Raw genomic sequence first — 12,414 nt, 5'->3', positions numbered from 1 at the left:
TTTTAATGTTTTTTTCTATAATAAAACTTATTATAGGAAAAAAGGCTGTTATAGTATTTTTTAACATGACTTATTATTTTTTACTTTTTTACAACATTTTTATTAACTTGTTTTAACTTTTTTTGGTCCCACTAGGGAACTTGAAGGCATGAAGCCCTGATCGCTTTTCTAATACACTGCACTGCCTACATAGTGCAGTGTATTAGAGCTGTCAGCTATTCACTGACAGCAAGCCTATATTAGGCTTCACCTCCTGGCGGGGTCTGATAGGCTTCCGTACTAGGAAGCGATTGTTAGTCTATGGTTGCCATAGCAGCCATCAGAATGCCCGCGGGTGCCGATGGTTGCCATTAACAACCATAGGGTGCAATCTAATCACTTAGATGCAGCGCTAGCTGCATCTAAGGGGTTAATCGGCCGGATGGGAGACTAGCTGTGACCAACCATCACGCTAGAAGACACTTCGATGCAGCAATCGCTTTGATCGCTGCATCTAAGGAGTTAATCGGACGGATGGGAGCCTAGCTCCGGTTCTGGCCTTTAAAGCGGGGTGTCGGACAGCGCCAACACATACACCACCTCATGGAGCTGTGATTGGTCAGTCTGCTGTGACTGACCAATCACAGTGATCGCCGGCAGGAGACCGCTATGATTGGTCCCCTGCCGACTTGCTGTGCCAATCAACTGTCATAAATAGTTGACGGCACAGTTCTGTCACCCTGTCCTTTGACAGGGTGACCGTTTTTAGCCAGGACGCACCGGTACGTCCCGGTGCCTTAAAGCACTGCAATCCAGGACGTACCGGTGAGTCCTGGTGCGGTGAGGGGTTAATTCCTGCCATATAGGCTTAGCTTACAAAATTATACACACAAAGAAAGCTCATATAGCAATGATAGTAAAGGGCTAGGTGCTGTACAAGTAAGGCAACCTCCCTAAATACAAAATAAAGGCAACTCCCATAAATTCATATATGAACAGAAGGAGAACAAGGAGCAAAACAGCCAAGTAATAAAATACCATATCTTTAATTAATACATCAATACACAACACATGTTAAAAGTTACAAAAGGACTCTGTAGTTCCAGTAAGCACTACCAAGAAATGACTCCCAATACTGGTCCAGGGTAAAAGTAGCAAACACTCCAGATACGAAGTGTGGGGTGTGGGCAAAGTATCAGATGATATAAATGCAAGGTGAAGCCCTAATATAGTGTAACCGATAAATACGATAGACAAGATTAGGGATAGAGATAATAAATCATAGGTAATATTAAGTCCGCAAAAACGATTAATCAGCTTCCTCAATGCTTCCTCATACCCCTTGAGGAAGCATACCGCGAAACGCGCGTTGGGGTTTATCTGCACGCCTGACTGACTCTCCGGGTGCACGTATCATGGGTAAGACTATCTCTGAAGAGAGAGGTGGGGGCTGATTAATTGTTTTTGCGGACTTAATATTACCTATGATTTATTATCTCTATCCCTAATCTTGTCTATCGTATTTATCGGTTACACTATATTAGGGCTTCACCTTGCATTTATATCATCTGATACTTTGCCGACACCCCACACTTCGTATCTGGAGTTTAGCTTACAAAATGCCTGCAATCAGAGTGAGATATTTTGAAGGGATGAGAATTCAAAAAAAGATGGCTGCAAAGGGGAGTATAACACCCCAGATTAGGAATGACCAGGTCAGTATTGATTGACATTAAAGAGGCTCTGTCACCAGATTTTGCAACCCCTATCTGCTATTGCAGCAGATAGGCGCTGCAATGTAGATTACAGTAACGTTTTTATTTTTAAGTTATGACCATTTTTGTAGTTATGCAAATGAGGCTTGCAAAAGTCCAAGTGGGTGTGTATTATGTGCGTACATCGGGGCGTTTTTAATACTTTTACTAGCTGGGCGCTCTGAAGAGAAGTATCATCCACTTCTCTTCAGAACGCCCAGCTTCTGGCAGTGCAGACACAGCCGTGTTCTCGAGAGATCACGCTGTGTCGTCACTCACAGGTCCTGCATCGTGTCAGACGAGCGAGGACACATCGGCACCAGAGACTTCAGTTGATTCTGCAGCAGCATCGGCGCTTGCAGGTAAGTCGATGTAGCTACTTACCTGCAAAAGCTGATGCTGCTGCAGAATCAACAGTAGCCTCTGGTGCCGATGTGTCCTCGCTCGTCTGACACGATGCAGGACCTGTGAGTGACGTCACAGCGTGATCTCTCGAGAAAATGCGGTGTCTGCACTGCCAGAAGCTGGGCGTTCTGAAGAGAAGTGGATGATACTTCTCTTCAGAGCGCCCAGCTAGTAAAAGTATTAAAAACGCCCCGATGTACGCACATAATACACGCCCACTTGGACTTTTACTTTTAAACACACCCACTTGGACTTTTGCAAGCCTCATTTGCATAACTACAAAAATCGTCATAACTTGGCCAAAAATGCTCGTTTTTTAAAAATAAAAACGTTACTGTAATCTACATTGCAGCGCCGATCTGCTGCAATAGCAGATAGGGGTTGCAAAATCTGGTGACAGAGCCTCTTTAAGGCTGGGTTCACACGACCTATTTTCAGACGTAAACGAGGCATATTATGCCTCGTTTTACGTCTGAAAATAGGGCTACAATACGTCGGCAAACATCTGCCCATTCATTTGAATTGGTTTGCCGACGTACTGTGCAGACGACCTGTCATTTACGCGTCGTCGTTTGACAGCTGTCAAACGACGACGCTGCCTCGGCAAAGAAGTGCAGGGCACTTCTTTGCAACGTAATTTGAGCCGTTCTTCATTGAAGTCAATGAAGAGCAGCTCAAGATTTACGAGCGTCACAGACGCCTCGCATAATGCGAGGAGGAGCTTTTACGTCTGAAACGACGCAGCTGTTTTCTCCTGAAAACAGTCTGTCTGTTCAGACGTAAAAGACAGTTCACGTGTGCACATACCCTTACAGTGCATTCAGACCCTTTTTCACATTTTGTTATGTTGGGGCTTTGCACTAAAATAAAAATAAAATCAGCAGTGAAAACAGAATTTTAGAAATTTTTGCAAGTTTACTAAAAATGAAAAACTAAAATTTTGCATGGACATACGTGTAAGCATTCAGACACTTTAAATTTAGCTCTGGGGGCCTTCCATTTCTCTAGATCGGATTCTACACCTTGACTGGAGTCCACCTGTGGTAAATTCATTTGATTGGACATGATTTGGAAAGGAACACCCCTGCCTTTACAAGTTCTAACAGCTGACAATGCATATCAGAGCAAAAACCAAGCCATAAAGAGGAAAGAACCGCCTGTAGAGCTCAAGAAACAGGATTGTGTGAAGGAACAGATCTGGAGAAGGGCAGAAAAAATAATAATTCTGCTGCACTGAAAGTTCAAGAGCACAGTGGCTCCGTGATTCTTAAATGGAAGAAATTTGGAACAACCAGGACTCGTAGAGCTGGCAGCCCCACCAAACTAAGTAATCGGTGGAGAAGGGTCTTAGTAAGAGGTGACCAAGAAACGAATGGTCACTCTGGCTGAGCTCCAAAGATCCTGTGTGCAGATGGGAGAAACTTCCAGATGGTCAACCATCACTGCAGCACTCAAACAATCTGGGCTTTATGGCAGAGTGGCCAGAAAGAAGTGTCTCCTCAGTAAAAGACACATGAAAGCCCGCCTGGAGTTTGAAAAAAAAGCACCCAAAGGACTCTCAGACTGTAAGAAACAAGATTCTGTTTTCGGATGAAGCCAAGATTGAACTTTTTGGCCTCAATTGTAAGCGTCATGTCTGGAGGAAATCAGGCACTGCTCATCACCAACCCTACAATGAAGGATGGTGGTGGCATCATTCTATGGGGGTATTTTTCAGCGGCTGGGACAGGGGGACTAGTCAGGGTTGAGGGGAAAATGAATGGAGCAAAGTACAGAGATATTCTTAATGAAAACCTGATCCAGAGTGCTCTGGACCTCAGACTGGGCCGAAGGTTCACCTTCCAAATAGACAATGACCCTAAGCACACAGCCAAGATAACACAGGAGTGGCTTAGGGACAACTCTGTGAATGTCCTTGAGTGGCCCTGCCAGAGCCCTGACTTGAACCCAATCGACATCTCTGGAGAGACCTGAAAATGGCTTTCCACCAAATGTTCCTATCCAACCTGACAGAGCTTGAGAGGATCTGTAGAGAAGAATGGAGGAAAATTGCAAATCCAAGTGTGCAAACCTTGTGGCATCATACTCAAGAAGACTTGAGGCGGTTATCGCGGACAAAGGTGCTTCAACTAAGTACTGAGTAAAGGGTCTGAAGACTTATGGCAAAGCAATATTTTTGTTTTTCCTTTTCAATAAATTAGCAAAGATTACTAACATTCTGTTTCACTTTGTCATTGTGGGATATGGAGTGTAGAATGATGGGGGAAAACTAGTATTTCTTATTATATTGAGACCTTGTTCTAAAATAACAAAATCTGAAAAAATTGATTGTGTCTTCAGACTTTCCAAATGCATTGTGTATTAACCATAATTACTTATTTAACGTATGTAGCATTGTGGTGCAAATTTTAGCAGTACTTGCAGTATTGGGTTCACAGGATCATATAAGACAGGGGTAGGTAACCTCTTTTGTATGGCATGCCGTAAAAAAAACCATCAATAAAAAAGTCATAAGACAAACTGTTACCATCTATGTGACATAAACCAAGTAATCAGTTAATAAAACTTACATTTCAGTGTGACCTTTGTCCCTGACTTTCTTTGCAAAGATGATCCATCTGTGGTATATAGGCTACTAAACACAAGCTACAGAGAAATGCACACAGTCGAGACCAGGGCTACTGAAGACCAGCTACGGAGAAGTGCACACAGGAGAGACCAGGGCTACTGAATACCAGCTTGGGGGCTTTACACAGGAGAGAGAGTGACTCCTGAAAACCAGCTTGAGGAGGTGCACATAGAAGAGAGAGCGTCTACCAAACACCAGATTTGGGGGGGGGGGTGTATGCATAGGAGAGACCGTAGCTACTAAACACCAGCTCGAAGGCGCTGCGCACAGGAGTGAGAGCGACTACTGAACACCAGCTTAGGGGGGTACACACGGGAGAGACTACTAAACACCAGCTTGAGGGGGAGAGCACATAGAACAGATCACGGCTACTGAACACCAGCTTGGGGTGTGCACATAGCATCTCTCGCTCTCTCCTAACTTTTTCTTTTACAGAGCAGTTACTGATCTCAGGCTTTGCGGCGCTGATCACCAGGAAAGAGCAGCACTTCATTATGCGCTTGGCGACACCAAACGCCAGGAGAGAGAGCAGTGCTACTTTGTGTGTATGCCAAGAGTTTGGCAGCGACAAACACTTGAACCACTGCTCTCTCCTGGTGATCAGCGCCGTCAACCGCTTAATGAAGTGCCGCTGTCTGGCTGTGTTCAGCGCCACCAAGCACACAATGGCGCTGGACACCGACGGGGCATAATTTGCTAGCACACTTGCCTCTAAGTGCCAGCTGTGGCACTAGAGCCTCAGGTTGCTGACCCCGGATACAAGATCTTAAAATATCTACATAAAGTTTGTAAGTTCTCTTTGCATACGTTTATTATAGGGGTTCCCACGGATAAAAAAAAAATAATGGTTATTTAACTAGTATAAAATTTGTATTATTGTGTGTAATAAATAATGGTGTTGAAATTAGATTGTAAGCTCTAGAGTCTGGATAAATGTATATAGTACATGCATTTTCATACAATAAAAAAAATATTTAAATATGACACTAAAACATTTAAAAGGAAACAGAGGAAAAATATAGGATACCTGTAAAAGATCTGCCAGGCACAGCTTCTGTGTCAACGCCCATAGGTAATCAGTCTGCACCTGCTTCTATGTCTGTGAGACTGACTCCATCTTCGACCACTCAGGAGGGCAGGCTTAGGAGTGGGAGAGCCTATCACAGTCTGGCCAGACGGAGCTAGCTCCCGCCCTCTGTCTATTTATACCTGCCTTTCCTGTTCCTCCTTGCTTGTGATTCTTCTCGTTTGGTTTCCTGGCCCTGATGCAGCTTCTTGAACTATTTGACTATTGACCCTGGCTTACTGACTACTCTCCTGCTCTGCGTTTGGTACCTCGTACACTCCTGGTTTGACTCTGCTTGTTCACTACTCTCCTGCTCTGCATTTGGTACCTCGTACACTCCTGGTTTGACTCGGCTCGTTCACCACTCTTGTTGCTCACGGTGTTGCCGTGGGCAACTGCCCCTTTTTCCTGCTTCTGTGTACCCTTGTCTGTTTGTCTGTCGTGCACTTATTGAGCGTAGGGACCGTCGCCCAGTTGTACCCCGTCGCCTAGGGCGGGTCGTTGCAAGTAGGCAGGGACTGAGTGGCGGGTAGATTAGGGCTCACTTGTCTGTTTCCCTACCCCCTTCATTACAATACCCTTCCCTGTACAAAATCATTCCTTTACATCAGAAGTCTTCCCAGAGTCAGCGATAAAAACTATTCGATGGCCTCTTAAGACCCTTTACTCCATATATGCAGCCTAAATATGTATGTCTAAGTGTAAGCTACAGTGGCCTTCTATTTCATCAACGTGTTTTTATTGCTATATTTTCTTTATGTATCAGATACAAAATGCTTGCTTCATTAGTCGACATACTCATTTTATAGTTTGCAATCTTATACTATTTGATAAGATATCAATAAAATCAAACTATAAATAACTACATTTACAATTCATCAGTCTATAAAATAAGGCATTATCACACTATAAATGTCAACATTGCTGAAATGATGACTTTGAAAAACAGCTTTACACAATAAATCAGATCATGAGGAGCAAGGCGTCATACAACAACTTTTCTTTCATTGCAACACTAGAACAAGGACTATAAGAGCATTGCCGGTGGTTAACCACATTTTTTCTTTTTGTTTAGTGGGATGAAAAAGCTAAGCAAGCTATTCTGAGATCTAAACGGAAGCATTACATGAAGTCACTTAGTCATCAGTTTTTTCTCTGGTCACAAGATGTGACATGGTTCCTGTACTGTAAAACATTCCATACAAACAAACATAGATGATACATGCAATTACATAAAAGGTGCAGGATATATATAAAAAAAATAAAAAATAAAAAAAGAAGTACAGCAAGTTCATACAACATGGGCCAAATAATGGAATTCTTCCATGACAACATGCACTGACAATTTAGAGTCACTGGATTTTTTTCTTTTACAGAACACTCCAGGTATAACACGGTTATGTCTAGTGCAGGGCCCAATGGGTGGTGCAATTCTGTCTCTTGTCCCTGTGTCAAGCACCGCCCTCTGAGGTCCTGCACTAAGAATAACACAGCGTATGTTTTGCCTAGAGTGTTCCTTTAAAGGAACTTTTATTAAAATAAACTCTATAACAGTTTAAGTATATAGAATATAACTGGATTTTATTTATTTTTTTTACAATCTTTTAATATATTTTTCTTTTTTTTCTTTTAAACCCACAACCTAATTTGACATCCAAAGCTGTAAATAGACTTAATTTTTTTTTATAAGTGACAAAAGTTGATGTTAATATTTCAGTATTTCAATACTTCTGCTTTTTTTCCACTTATTGTGGCAAAGATAAGGATTTGAGATGTGCACATTGGTTTATGTATCTAATGGGTCTGTTGATCCCCAAGGCAGATTCTGTTTTTTTTTATGTACAGAATTTAATTGACTTTTTTGCTATCGACAAAGTTCAAAGATTTTGATATATCTTCCCTGTTGCTTCATATAAATCTTTCACTAGTATGGCCCTGTATACACTTGGACCTGCATGTGGAACCATCAGGATTTTATTCAGTTTATGTAACATTACGTTTATTTTGGGGAGTCCTGTTTGGATTTATTGTTTGTGTGGGGCTTCTGTTGTCTAAATTTTAAACCTTAATTTTTTATATTTCTTTATAGAAAGGTTATTAATATTCTGTATATATTTAGTGCCATTCAAATGGATCATTTTGGTGCGGACCTTCTTTTGTTACTTTTTTATGCCTAGTAGTATTCCTTTTTGGCGAAGAAAAAATCCTTATTTTATAGTCTGATTGATAATGTAGTTATTTATAGTTTGATTTTATTAATATTTTATCAACAAATATAAGATTGCTAACAATAAAATGATTACGTCCACTAATGAAGCAAGCGTTATGAGACTATAAGCCGTATCCGATACATAAAATAGAAAAGAAAACATAGCAATAAAAACACGTTGATGACATAGAAGGCCACTTTACCCTACACTCAAACATATATATTTAGGCAGTGTATATGGAGTAAAGGGTCTTAAGTGGTCATCAAACCGTTTTTATTGTGGACTCTGGGAAGACTTCGGAAGTACTGGAATGATTGTGTATTTTTCCTCTTGTCAAGACTTACAAGTGCTATAAGCAATGTTTTTTTTCCTGTTTGTTTAGACAGTCCGGGTGTGGTAAAATGAAAAGATTGCACTATTTTTATGTAGGGGAGAAGTACTTCATGTAAATGTTATATATCCAATGAAACTGTAAGTACATGCAACTTTTTTGGCATAAGGTAGAATACTGAGAAATTTTTCCGGGGATCAAACGATTACATTCTGCATGTAATGTAAGTGGATGTGGTATTGTAGCCAGGGCCGCCATCAGGGGGGTATTACTGGTACTCCCGTCAGGGGCCCGGCCACATGGATGAAGAAAAGGGGTCCGCCGGGCTGCCGTCGCCCCCCCCTCGGACTTTTGCCCCCCCCCACCGCAACGCTCACGGGCCCCCCCTCGCAACGCTCGCGCCCCGCCCCTAGCAACGCCCGCGGCACCCCCCTAGCAACGCCCGCGGCACCCCCCTAGCAACGCCCGCGGCACCCCCTGTTGTAGCTTCACTGGACGGGGAAGATGCAGCATGTGCTGAAGCTCCGTGTGGAGATCCCGCCCCCCAGCTCCTCTACACTGCAGAACGAACCTGCAGGCTGGTGAGTATTTTACCCTATCCATCCTGCTTCCCATCCCCCTGACCCCGTTTGTAGGATGTATAAAGTTGATTAAAATGTTTTTTTTCGTTTTCCTAGCGTTTTTTTTTTTGCCGTGATTTTTGTAAAATGGCGCAGTTTTGCCGCGATTATATAAAAATCGCGGCAAAACCGCGTGATTTGTGCCACAATTACGAAAATTGCATAAAAAAAGGATACAAGACATGAAAAGTGCTGTTAGGCTATATTCTCACAGTGCGGTCAAATCACGTTTTTGCCGCGATTTTGCAAAAATTGTGGCCAAAAAATGGGATTTCACCGCACTGTGTAACTAGACTAAAGCCTTATTCAGATGGCCGCGTTCGGTCCGTGACATACTGAGCGTGTATCGGCCGTATTTCCCAGGCTGACCACAATTCATGGAGCCGGACTCCTAGCATCATAGTCATTAGTGTTGCTGGGAGTCCCTGCCTCTCCGTGGGAATACTGCCCCATATTGTAATGATGCTTTCAGTACGGGACCGGGGACAGTATTCCGACGGGAAGGGAGGGACTATCATCATAGATAACTGTGATGCTAGAAACCCGGCTCCCTGAACTGTGGTCGGTCCGGGAAATATGGCGGATACACGCTCCGTATTTCACAAACCGAACATGGACGTCTGAATAAGGCCACTTACTTGCCTCCTATTTTTGGTGCGGATTGCGTACTGAAAATTCACTACAAATTACAATATAAGGCCTTATTCACACGAACGTGTTATACGTCCGTGCTACTAGCGTGATTTTCACGGGCATCGCACAGACTTATGTTAGTGAATGGGGCCGTTCAGACTGTCAGTGAATTTCACGCAGCGTGTGTGCGCTGTGTAAAACTCACGACATGTCCTATACTTTGCCCGTGTTTCGCGCAGCACGCACCCATTGAAGTCATTGGGTGAGTGCAAATCGCGCACGGCACACGGAAGCACTTCCGGGTGACACGCGTGATTCGCACTACAGTAGGTAAAGAAGAGAAGGGAAACCTAAAAGACCCTCCTTCTTTACTGTGTTGTAACATCAAAACAGAGTGTCATAATGATGCCGGCTGCGCGAAAATCACGCAGCCACACACCATATGCTGCTGACACACCGAACTTTTGCTCGCGCAAAACGCAGCGTTTTTGCGCGTGCAAAATGGACACGTTCGTGTGAATAAGGCCTAAGGCGATATTCAGACCAACGTGTGTGAAATCAGACGTGAAGAACGGCCGATTTGCAGCCGTGCGGGACCCGTTTTCACAGACTTGAGTCTATTGAGGGATCCGTGAAAACGCAAAAAAATAGGACATGTCCTATTTTTTTACAGGCCCTTCACATGGTCTGTTAGAACAACGACCATGTGAATAACCCCATAGAAATACATGCAGCCGTGTGACGGCCATTAAAAAAAACATCCTTCACACGGACGATTAACACGTTAGTCTGAATAAGCCCCAACTCATGTGAATGGTGTTTGTCAAAACCTCATGCACGTGCAGCATTTCACCTCACAAATAATTGTTTTTCAGCTTCCCAGTACATTATGCGGTACAATAAATGGTGCCATGAAAAACTACAACTTGTACCGCAAAAAACAAGCCCTCAAGTAAATAAAATGATAGCTTTTGGAGGGTGGAGAGGAAAAAACAAAAGTTAAAATCAAAAAAATGGCTGAGAAGGGAAGGGGTTAAATAAGCTGCATGCCTATTAGGGTATGTTCACACAATTAGCAAAAACAGTCTGAAAATACGGAGATATTCAAGGGAAAGCAGCTCCTGATTTTCAGAAGTTTTTTAAGCAAGCTCGTTTTTTTCGCTGTGTTTTTTACGGCCGTTTTTGGAGCTGTTTTTCTATAGAGTCAATTAAAAACGGCTCCAGAAACGTCTGAAGAAATGACCTGCACTTCTTTTTCGCGACCGTTTTTTTACGCAGCCGTTTTTTTCTCATTGAAATCAATGGGCAGATGTTTGGAGGCGTTCTGTTCTGATATATCAGACGATTACGGCCAGAAAAACGGCAGAAAATAAGCTGTGTGAACATAACCTAATGTTGCAGAATTGTAACGTATTTCATCCTAAACAAGTAAAGTAAACATGTAAAGGGTTAATTTGCGGTAAATCCCCAGCAAATTCTGTAACGCACACATTGAGGAATTTGGTGCACAAAATCCGTATCAAAACCGCAGGTAAAATCTGCACCTAATAGTGCGTTTTTTTTATACATTTTTAGGTGCGGTTTTTACTTTTTGATGCGGAAATAGGTGCAGGTTTTATGCTGCAGATTATTTTTTTTATTTTTAAACTAGTCAGAAACAATTCGCAAGCGGAAACGCAAGATAAAGAGACGTATCATATTTTCAAATACGCAACGCAGGTCAGTTTTTGTGCAGAAAATGCGACATGTAAATGAGATTTCTTGATCTCATTTACTTTGCTGGTCCTGTATTACACTGCAGATTTGCCGCACGAAAATACCAACGTGAGTGCCACAATTTCCGTTGCCCACCCCCGGTAATGGAGGGGGGCCCCAGACATCTTGGCTGTGTGGGGCCCAGAAATTCCTGATGGCGGCCCTGATTGTAGCCGATCAAAGGCTGCGGTAGTGTACCAAATATTGGCAATGTGTCCACTAATAAGTTAATATATAAAGCTGAAATGCCATCACTAGTGACAGCCAAAGATCATCTACTACAATTTCCATCTTGCAGCCTTTAAATGGGCGAAAGACTGCAATAAATTAGGCTAGTCTATCATCCCAGGAGGTCGGACTGCACTCAGAACAGAGGAACGCGTCACTATGACAACGCCCGGGGGTAAGTATTAACTTTTTAATAAAAAAAAATTTTCTCTTTAAGATTAGCTTTTTTTTCTTTGCAGCAGAATTACAGCTTTTCCGCCACAAAAATCGCCACATGTGCCTGTTGCGGGTTTTACCTCCTATTGAATTCAATTAGGAAAATCCACAATAAATTGACATGCTGCAGATTAAAATACAGTTTCTCAGCAGATTTTTCTTCTACTATCAGTTTGTGAGGCAGGAGGTAGCTATCTAAGGGTATGTGCACACGCTAGCTGGCTTTTACGGCTGAAATGACAGACTGGTTTCAGGAGAAAACAGCTGCCTCGTTTCAGCCGTAATTGCTCCTCCTCGCATTTTGCGAGGCTTCTCTGACAGCCGTAAATTTTGAGCTGTGCTTCATTGAGTTCAATGAAGTACGGCTCAAATTACGTCTGAAAGAAGTGTCCTGCACTTCTTTTGCCGAGGCTGTATTTTTACGCGTCGTCGTTTGACAGCTGTCAAACGACGACGCATAAATGACAGGTTGTCTGCACAGTACGTCGGCAAACCCATTCAAATGAATGGGCAGATGTTTGCCGACGTATTGTAGCCCTATTTTCAGACGTAAAACGAGCCATAATACGCCTCGTTTACGTCTGAATA

The 12,414-nt window shown here is 42.8% G+C and overlaps 1 protein-coding gene across 2 annotated transcripts in view; it reads right to left on the bottom strand.

Annotated features, from left to right (window-relative positions):
• Window positions 1-12,414, bottom strand: part of MERTK (MER proto-oncogene, tyrosine kinase) — a 130,766-nt gene that overhangs the window by 44,138 nt on the left and 74,214 nt on the right. The gene's annotated exons all lie outside the window — the stretch shown is intronic.

This window comes from Rhinoderma darwinii, chromosome 4, assembly GCF_050947455.1.
Source record: "Rhinoderma darwinii isolate aRhiDar2 chromosome 4, aRhiDar2.hap1, whole genome shotgun sequence".
Taxonomy (NCBI): Eukaryota; Metazoa; Chordata; class Amphibia; order Anura; family Rhinodermatidae; genus Rhinoderma; species Rhinoderma darwinii.
The sequence above is the reverse complement of the archived record's forward strand: the minus strand, read 5'-3'. Positions and strand labels throughout refer to the sequence as shown.